This window comes from Glandiceps talaboti, chromosome 2 (genome assembly GCF_964340395.1).
Source record: "Glandiceps talaboti chromosome 2, keGlaTala1.1, whole genome shotgun sequence".
NCBI classification, from domain to species: Eukaryota; Metazoa; Hemichordata; class Enteropneusta; family Spengelidae; genus Glandiceps; species Glandiceps talaboti.
Genome location: NC_135550.1, coordinates 28,422,390 through 28,432,988, shown reverse-complemented (window position 1 = coordinate 28,432,988; position 10,599 = coordinate 28,422,390). Strand labels below are relative to the sequence as shown.

General features: G+C 32.5%; 1 protein-coding gene across 1 annotated transcript in view; it reads right to left on the bottom strand.

Annotated features, from left to right (window-relative positions):
- Positions 1 to 3,869: 3,869 nt before the first annotated feature.
- Positions 3,870 to 10,599, bottom strand: part of LOC144446349 (endoplasmic reticulum membrane-associated RNA degradation protein-like) — a 37,872-nt gene continuing 31,142 nt past the window's right edge. Inside the window, exon 15 of the mRNA XM_078136099.1 lies at positions 3,870 to 3,991. The gene's annotated coding sequence lies outside the window, so the exon portion shown is untranslated. The remainder of the gene's footprint in view (positions 3,992 to 10,599) is intronic.

The following is a 10,599-nucleotide window of genomic DNA, read 5'->3' as shown; positions in this document are numbered from 1 at the left end:
TCATTGTCATCATCATCATCACCTTCATCTTCAATATTGCCATTATCAGTGTCATGCTCATCTGACTCACTGTCACTACTTGAGTCAGTACATGTATCACTGTCCGTGTTCTCTATTACATTCAAACTAAGTCATCATCACTCACATGGACAGTGTGAGTGATAAGGTGAGATGGTATACTCAATAAATAAAATGCATCGTTTTATTAAACAGTTTTCTTACAATATATGTATTTGTACTTTGGCATGTAAAGTATTCGTAAAAATAAATGTTGAGTGCTCATCTCACTTTTACATCTCAAAACACACAAAATAAATTGACAATCATTGAATCTTTTTGGTCATAAAACTACGGATTGTAAAATGTGATCCTCCCCCACGAACAGGTTTGTAAAATGTGACCCCCCCCCCCACCCGCTTCCCCCCCTGTAAATACTGAAGGCTCCCTAAGCTTGGCAAAGAAAATGTAGTGAAATATTGTTAAAATCAGAGATATATTCTCCTCAATGAGGTTGGGGAAACCTTGTACATGACTGTATAATTATGGTACTAGTAGTACTAGTAGTACATAGTTTTTTAAATGTGTGTTGTTTCAGGTCTTTTTCAAACAAAGGAGGAGTGGTAATATTCAAAACACCACTAAGTATGCCCACTGGATTGGCTTATACCAAATATAGAACATGTAGAACTTATGACTCTTTATTTGTAAATGTAGCTTGTTTTGGACAACTGTCATCAAACTTTATGTTTACTTTCACTCAATTTGCACTCTCTGCAAGCATGATAATGTGCTATTGCAGTACTTTACAACTAATCTAGCTCTACCCATGAAGTAATTAAACTGAGTGAATGTTTTGTGTCTTGGTAAATTATAATGAATTCAATTACTAGTATATGTATATCTTCCTCTTTCTTTGGACATAGTGTGTCAGCAAATTGTGCATATGGCTAATCAATGACCATGCAGTTGTTGGAATTGCAATGTTTATCATGAAATCAATTCTTAAATCTAGTTTAGTACTTGCATTGCATAAAATAGAACTTTATTAACTACAATGCAACACAAAAAATACAACAACAGTATGGTGTTAGTTCTAATGGGTCTTCTGGGAACTTTGATTAGTCTCTTGTTAGATGAAGCTATGTCAAGTGTTTGAATACCCTATTATTTGTTTGTTTTATGCCCTATTGCCAAAGTCAAAGTGTGAAACATAATTAGCTGATATATGATAATGTATATTACAACACTTTCACGCCAATATAATTCTTTCATGTTTATTTGAAATATTACAGTCAAATATTGTAAATACATGAGAAAGTTTAATTCATACAAGTATATATTAAAGTGTTGTGTATATTTAGGATTATTGGTATAGTGTTTCAATGGACAAAATACAATTTCTTTGGTTGATAAAATAAGAAATATACACATTTTACACATAAACATGTGAATGTCTGGATGTGAATGTAAATGAAGGAATGCCAAGTTATCATGACCATGACTATAAAAACATTACACTTCTGTTTATAATCATAAATGTACATTACTGAAAAGTATTATATCTTTTTTCATTGAAGAGAAAGACTTTGTGAACCTTTATAGTACATTTAAGCCAGGCATACTCTTTGTAGTTCTGAGAAGACTCGTTGATTTTCATCAGTATTATTTTTAAGTGGGCAATTGACATGATATTCAGTGTCAATGTTACCTTGGCTTTCTTGAATGAGGTGTACTATTTTCCTTTTAAAAGAAGATACAATGTCATGAAGTTACTTGTGTAGTGGTGTGCACACACATACATATTTATCCACTGTAAAATGTATAAGGAATCTTCTGGTTCATTACGTGGTTCAGTAAATGGTTAGAGAGAAATCTATCTTGGGGGAAATTTAAAAAAGCTTCACACATGGTATTTTCAATTATGACTTTCTACAATACTTCGTAAAGGTCATCATTAATAGAAAAAAACATCATTACAATGATTGGCACAGAGTCATAATTCCATAATTTTGAAAAGATTATCAACAAAACAACATTCTTCTCAAATCATCCATTCATAGAATGTATCAGGGTGCAAAGAGACAATACCCATCTCGTGGTTTTGCTGATAATTTATTATGCTGCCCTCTAGAGTCAAATCTATCTACCAGTGTTACAGATAACCCTTTTGAAGATGAATCTTCCTGGGTATCTTCTACATAGACTTGCTACATTCTATGAATTAAAAACATTGCAAAGACAACAAACTCACTATAAGATTAAAAACTGAGAGATTGTAAAACATATGATCTGCAATGATCAGAAAACATGCTTTTCTTGATAGAAAAGGTTATATATTCTAAAATTCTGTCTCACTGAGCTCTTGAATATCACTGGTAGCAGGCATTTCTGAGATATCATCACCCAAGTTAGCTGCATATTCAGCTTTGTCTTTACATTTGATAGTACTATAGATAATTGTGGCGTCACAATCAGCTTGTATTGCTGAATCAAAACAATCAATCTCAGACACATCATCAACTAATGCACTGTCTACAGGACTATTTTTTCCATCCATATTTATACTTTTGTCAAACTGATGGTGTTCTACTTCACATTGTGTAAGTATCTGCTGTGTTGGTACTGATGTTCTTTCAGTGCTTGACCTTTGTTCATTTTGGGCTTCACCAATCACTTCAACAACAGCCTCATCCTTGTATGTATCATACAGCATTTGTAAATTCACTGTCGCAATGATACTGTTAGTACGACTTAGTGCAAGTGATGCATGTGATGCTGATCTGCCTATATTAAGGGAATCTTCACTGCAATATTTACACACATTTCTTTTCAGTCGTCTTAGAGCTGCTTTGAAATCATTATTTTTGAAAGAGTATATCCATGGATTGAGTGCACTATTACAGTATATCAATAAAGCAAAATAACTATAGAGATAGTGATAGTCAAGAAGACCATGGTAGATTATCTCCATAACTAAAGTAACAATCAAAGGCAGCCATGATAACATAAAAATTCCCATTAAGATGGCTAATGTCTTTGCATACTTAGACCCCTTAAACTGCATGCTTAAGTTTTTATTGATGAGGACAGGGTAGACAGCAAGATGGATGGCTGAGATAGCTCTAGATTGTTTCCTAGCAATACTCATAATACGATAATAGAAGTAACAAATACAAACAAAGTTAGGAAAAAATACTATACAAAGTAGAAACAAAACACAGTATCTATGAATTAGATGAAATGAGCATACAGGACATGTTTTGAAATTTGAGGCATAATACCAGCCCATCATGGGTGAAAATCCCACACAGGTGATGGCCAGCCATGACAGGCTTATTAGAATAGCAGTTGACTTCACTGTTATGAGTGTTGAGTATTTCAATGGTGTTACTAGAGCTGAGTATCTATCATATGCTGTCACTGTTAAGTTGATCAAAGAAGTACTGCATGCTATGATGCACAGGCAGTAGATGATGAGGCAGGTTATTCCATTAGTTAGTTTCATATGTTGATACTCTGTTATATATACCAGTGGCATTGAAATTCCAACTAGAATATCAGCAATTGCCAGGTTGCAGAGAAAGTAATTGGCAGGAATTTGCAGTCTCTTGAACTTGACAACACAAACAATTACAAGTACATTGCTAAATGCAATGACAGGTAACATCACAAGGAACACAACTGTTGCTACAATGAAACTAGGACTCCATGAGTTATCTCCAATAATGGCTTCTTTTAACTCTTCACTTAAACTGTTTGTACAGTTGCTTCTAATCATGTTGAGAAAACAGCTCAGCTGAGGAGTGAAGTAGAATTTTCCACTGCTGCCTGCATTTGATTCAACATGCATTCACACTGGATATTTGTTGAATGAAAATCAAGACTATTTCTTGGAATAGACAAGTTAACCATCCTGGACTGGTATTGTTAATATTCTGTGTAAAACTGTTGACACCAATCCTTTCTGATTTCATCCACTGAAGACAAATGTCTGTAAGAAAGAATAAATGAAACGAAAACTAGATGAGTGAACTTTTAATAAGACATAATTATGTAAATTATGCATATATCAGTATCAAGTAACCATTAAATTCTCGACAACATGGGTGCTGAAAATATAAAAGTGACAACTTGTATTGGTAGAATGAAGTGTAAAATTGACTATTACTTGGTAAATTTCAGCACTTTCTCAAGTTTACTAAATTGGTTACATGATGAATCATTTAAACTCTTCTAGTAATGTATGCTATATAACTATAATATAAATTACAATGCTACATAAAGGAGAAGTATCAATGGTTAACAAACCATGTAATTTGAAATTAAACCAAAATATTGATAACATGGAACACAATATTTCAGGAAGTAGAATACAGAATTTAGCTCATATTTATGGATTTTAGGGAGGACTGATAAATGAGACATTTAGATTACTAAATTAAATCGCAGGGATTCAATCCATCATATGAATTGTGTTGCACAGGCGATAATTATAGCACATGTTGTACAAATTTCCCCTATGATTGAACATTTAGTTGCTCTTATTTTGAATTATTATCCCATCGGGGAAGTAAATATTCACATCCCTACAAAACTTCAGTTATTAGTTATTTATTGTGACTATTTTAATAGTTTATCATCTTTTGATGAGCACTTATAAATTTAAAGGCTATGTTTTCAATGTTATTATAAACTTTTATGTCCAAATGATGAAGGAGAAATTGGTAGAGTTACACTTATAAATATGATATATTAAACACCATACAGAGTGCAGTTGTTCATCATAAAAAATCTACAGCCTTATATGTTAAACTAGAGCGAAAGATTCTGTAATTGATATGATGGAAGAGATATCTGCTAATTGTTTGCAAGAATTTGAACCCAAGATACATGACCTGTGAAGATTAATTTTGAAGTGTTTAAACAATTATTGTGTAATTTTTTGCTAAGAGTGATATTGCTTCATTTTTAGTTTACATATACTTAAGATTATTTTTAAAAAGAAATTTGGAGTCAAATAAAATATACTGTACTGTACAGTTAAGTTCATAAATTAAATAGAAAAATGTAAAAATCTCATGATTTTCATAAGGTATGTTGACTAAAAGTCTGATTATAACTACATTTGGACATAGCTATTAAAACAAAGCTACATGGCAGAGCTAAGACATATATGCAGGAATCAATATCTATCTAAACCACTCTATGTTCTTTCACAGACAATATCATATGTACACAAAGCACCAGTAGACAGTTCTCCTTCAGTGCCTACACACTGTACACACCATTGCTACAATATAGCTATCAGCAATCCATAGGAAGTCAGCTATGAATGGTAAGCGCTTGGATTTTGATAGTGCCGTGGGAAATGCTTATTCCAAAAGAATTTGTGAAGCATGAGATACCGTATCCCAACTGCGAATGCTAAATAAAGCAATGTCTATATCTATATCTTGTATATCTTGGATAATCTCGTCATACATAGTAATGGAACTAATACTATGGTAATATTACACTATTATTAGATCACTATCACATTTCTATGAATATATTTTGTAATTTGAAATCATGCTGACCTTCTAAATGTAATTGTGTCTTACGGATTTAATTAGCTATTTCTCCCAGTATTTTTCGTCATTCAGCCAAGGAAAATATAAGTGGTCTAAGGGGCCTTGTCACTACAAGTTGCAGGGCCTTGTCACTATGAGTTGAAAGATGAGTACCAATAGTCACAAAACCCATAGGTCACATTTTCTGGGAATAGTACATGCCTCATATTTTGAGCACCACAGCACCAATAACATATGTATTTGTCATCATGTCATAGAATGACAACACAGTCTTAGTATAAAATCCAATTAGTGACACTTGGCTTGTATTAAAGCTAATCATCTGTATTATACTTGTATACATACAGTATTATACCAATGAGGTAAACAATCTGTATGTAAAGTTAAGGAATATGGTGTTAGAATTGCTGAAACTTTAACAGGTAGCAGTCATAAATATAACAAACTAAAGTCTACGTAGATTTCATTACCAAATAGCATCCTGAGGATGTTGCATGAAAGAGACACACAGCAGTACATGCAAAACAAATACGTCACACACACAAAGAAATTGTCAAAAAAAATTATCTGTTTTATATTGCAATTTTATACTGCATTTCATAATGTACTAGCAGATGGTATGTTTGGATTACTTTTAAATTATTATTTCAATTCCTTGAAACTTGGTTAGTAGTTGAACATGGTGTCACCCTACTTATGCCAATCACAAGGTGACTGTAACTTTGATAGTGAACAAATCAGTAATAACCATCAATTCTCTAGTGTTCTGATTCTATTTAGATGATACTTTTTAGTGTTTCTTTCACCTGAATGTCTGAATGGTACACTTAGTCAGAATAACAGTATCATGTTTGACACCAGCACCCGATGATGTTCATTAGATGTTATTATTTGAGTTTATACCAATGTGAGATATTAAATAAGAATTTTAAATAGGAAAAGCAGTGATTATTAACTTATCAAATTTCAATACTGTCCAATGGACCTGATTTTAAATATCAACCTGTTCTGTTCTTATCGAAAGTGACACTGCAACGTAATCTGCTATATATTACAAACACAAATATTCTGATTACAGTGATTACAGTGTTGTTATAATCATAGTATTAAAGCATGCCCCAATTTCTTTCTTTATTTAATCATACAAACAAGATTATTTTGAATTTGCCATAATTAATCTGAACAAGAGTGATGTTAGAATTGTTTACACTGAAATACAACATATCACTTTTACATGAGATGCATTTATCATTTAACAAGACTTGGATTTGTGTTATCGGAAGTTTATATTTGGTTTAAAATATCTTAAAAGTCATTGCAGAAGACTAAAAATATATCACTTGGCCTTTAACTGACTTTGTATGCCAACTGTATTTTCAGAGTAAATTACTGATTTTTATAGAGGAACATGAAACCCTCTAAACTTACTGCAGAGAGGGTTAGTGAAAACTTTCTTTGATGAGGAAGAAATTGAGTCAGTAATGCACTAAATTAAATAAAATTTTAGACCAGCATGAAAATGTTTGGTATGAATGCAGAATTTTACAAATATGAATTACCTGTAAATTGATAACAAACATAGTTGGGAAGTCCGACTAGGCCCACACCAAAGTAGGCTTCATTTCAAAGTGATGGTAAAAAAATGAAAGTTTGAGCATCCTGCACCTAGTAAATTTGTGATAAGCAAGTATAATGCATATCATGACAGAACCCAATGATGGATAAGTACCAGACTTAGTGTGGTATATCTGGGGTATTTGCATTCATACTTGCAGTGCTTGCACTGTTCCACAAAATATCAGAGGTGGGCGAACACTATCTTGATGTCAGAGCTGATGGTCGGGTAATGAAATACAGAAAAAAGTAGGGTCAACCTAAATTGTGGGCTGAATTATAAATTGTACAGAAAAGAGTTTATAAACATGGGTTTAATTCTAAACAAAACAATATTTAATGTAAAAAGGCCTAGTTTGGATACAGATTATAGTTGTCCAGCAGAACTATAGAAACAGTTAAGGATTAAAGGTTGGTCCAGAACAAAAGAATGATCCTATTGTATCCTTATATGGCTTCATAATACTAAGCACGAACATGGAATTGAATCCCTGTTTTGTTTAGAATTAAACCCATGTTTATAAACTCTTTTCTGTACAATTTATAATTCAGCCCACAATTTAGGTTGACCCTACTTTTTTCTGTATTTCATTACCCGGGATTACTAAATGGAGCATGAGTTGGAACAAAAAACACACACTATGCTTTGTTTAGTGTACAGACTAGACTGCCAAGGGTTAAACACCTTGGCAGTCTAGTCTGTACACCTCAACCCACAAGGCAACAATAGTCTAGTCATGAAGTCAGAATAGAAAATGTCATCCTTAGGTGGTACGTGTTGATTATTGAGTGCTATATAAAAATATCGTAAGTTGCAATTTGTCAGCTGTGATTAAACTGTGCTTTATTAAATAACAGTGGTTAGCAGTAAACAACAATGTTCTTACACTTATATGCCTTGTCAGTAGACGTCATGTAAATGTCCCAAATTTCAGCTTTAATGTGAAATAGTCGTCAGTTCTTATCAATGTGCACTGTTAAAAGTCACTTTAAACTCTCATTATTTATATTTCTCCCTCTTGTAAAGTCTACAGACAGATATAAAAGTAGCTGTCACTCACAACACCACTTGATGCAATATTGCACTGCCACGTTAACACTTACAAGTAAATGGCAAGGTTGTATTGATACAATTTGCACACAATACAATGTGATGTGGAAAACTTCCCCATGGATCATTTCTCAAATCAATATCCACTTTTATCTCTGGTATTTATTCAAGAACCAACAGGCTATTGCAATAGCATGTTCTGTAGTTTTCTGACGGAATGTAAGTATAGGGGTAAAACTGTCATTATTTGTTATTATAAATTGTTGAAACTGTTACTATAAATCTTTGAGTAGTTATGAAAATATTTAGTTTTTTAATAAATTCCTTTATATTACTGTCTTGAAAATTGTAAATATCTGTCCATTTCCACTTTCATAGAAAATAGTCCTGTTGTGCATAGCATTACGTGGGTTGAGTAAATATTATTTTGGTGTGTTGGTGTTTTTGTCCTTTGTTTGTCAGTTTGTTTTTATTATTTATGTATCTTTGTTTATTTTATTATTATTTTTTGTCTACCTAGTACATGCCTTTTATTTTGTTGCTCATAAAAAACTTTGTATTTTTATAATATTAAACTTTTACAACTTTTAGGACTTGTTTTATTGTTTCTCAAAATGCTCATTTTTCTGATGTGAACTCTAACAATTTGACCATTTCATTTTAGTCACAATTTTGTTTTAAATAAACCAAGTATTATTATTAATATCCTATTAATGTAGATCTATAGATTAACATTCTCATTGTATATGCATGTGTACATGGGTTATGGTGTTTAATAGTGTAGTGTCATCATTACTGTTAGTATATGAATGTTTGAGATACAGGTGGTCAGCATGGATGGACACATGGGACCCAATGTATTAGTCTCTTTGGACATCTCCATTGGGGGGTAATAAATATGCTCAAACTTACTTAGAGATAGTACCTCTTATATAGAGGTTTCATAGTTTCTGTTTCTCAGTTGTTTTTCCATAACTGACAAATGAAATTATAATTTTATATCTAACAATTGAATAAGTAAAATCTATTAATAATAGATTAAAAGACTCCTAAATGGAAGTGACAAACAATTTTACTAGTAACTTAATTACTTTTCACAATGATTTAATTTCTCTTGTAAATTTTAAGTCAAAACACCACTTACTGTAACCAATGACAACAGTGACACAAACATTAGTCAGATTCATTATTGATGAGCAGTATACTGTGCTGTTCTTGTATGGAACCAAGTGTCTCAAAGGTACCATCCTTTGCCTAGCAACACGCTTTCTAAACTACTATGTAATTTTCTCCTTGGTAACACTAATTAGTCATGAAAATGTATACTCAATCATCCTGATAAATTTCAGAATTTTGTTCAGTCAAAAATGCTCTAAAGAGGCAAAAATTGGGTTTTTAATTAATCTAATTTGAGACTTGGCTTATTGATACAAAAGAGAAGAATGAAAGAACCCAAAAAAACTTAAACTACAATAAAATGATATTTAAGCTCTGTTAGGCTTCTTGACCTTGTCAAGTTCTCTGATTAATTTTGCCTTCCTAAGCAATCAAACATAAATGATCTCCTAGGTCAGACTAAATGGGCTATGTAATTGGATCCCTTGTACATCCAGGGTTTAATACTTAGAAGCCGTCAGGTGTCACATTTGATACTTTCAGATTAATCCAGATTTAAGACATTGAGGGAAATCAACTGAGCCACTGGCTATATCCTACTATTACCATATTCATTGAACATAGCATGATTTCCGACTCTCTGGTTCTGAGCCAAATTAAATTTATTTCAAGATAGCTGCCAAAATTAAAACTACAGTACACCATAAAATCCCTAGACCATTTAATTTTGATCTCAATTTCCTGCTCAATTGATATGTACCAAAATGAACTTTCTGTTTTAATGAGGCCACCAGTACATGAGACTCTAATAGCTGGGTTGTTGTAAATGGATCAACATGAAGTAAGCACCATGCTAACTTGTTTCTGGTGTAATTAGAATTTCCACTTTTTAGCAAACTATGGAAAAGTCATTCTGCAATTATCTGAAATAGAAGTACATGACAAGTCATTCTTTCCTCACTTAGGCAGTAATATGTTTGCAATTTATTGGAATTTGAAAGGCTTGAAGTTCCTTGAAACGGACATGGTTCGAGGCTAGATTTCAAAATGCTTTTTAATCTTTGATAGCACACATTTTGTTGCACATCCATTACATTCAATGCAGTAGGCTCATATTGCTGTAAAAATACATATCTTGTGATGGATGGAAACTCTCTGCACTAGAAAGTGGATTATGAAATACTAGTATTTTAAAATCAATTGACAGAGTTCTGGCTTCAGCAAAAACATATGTATCTAATGTACCAG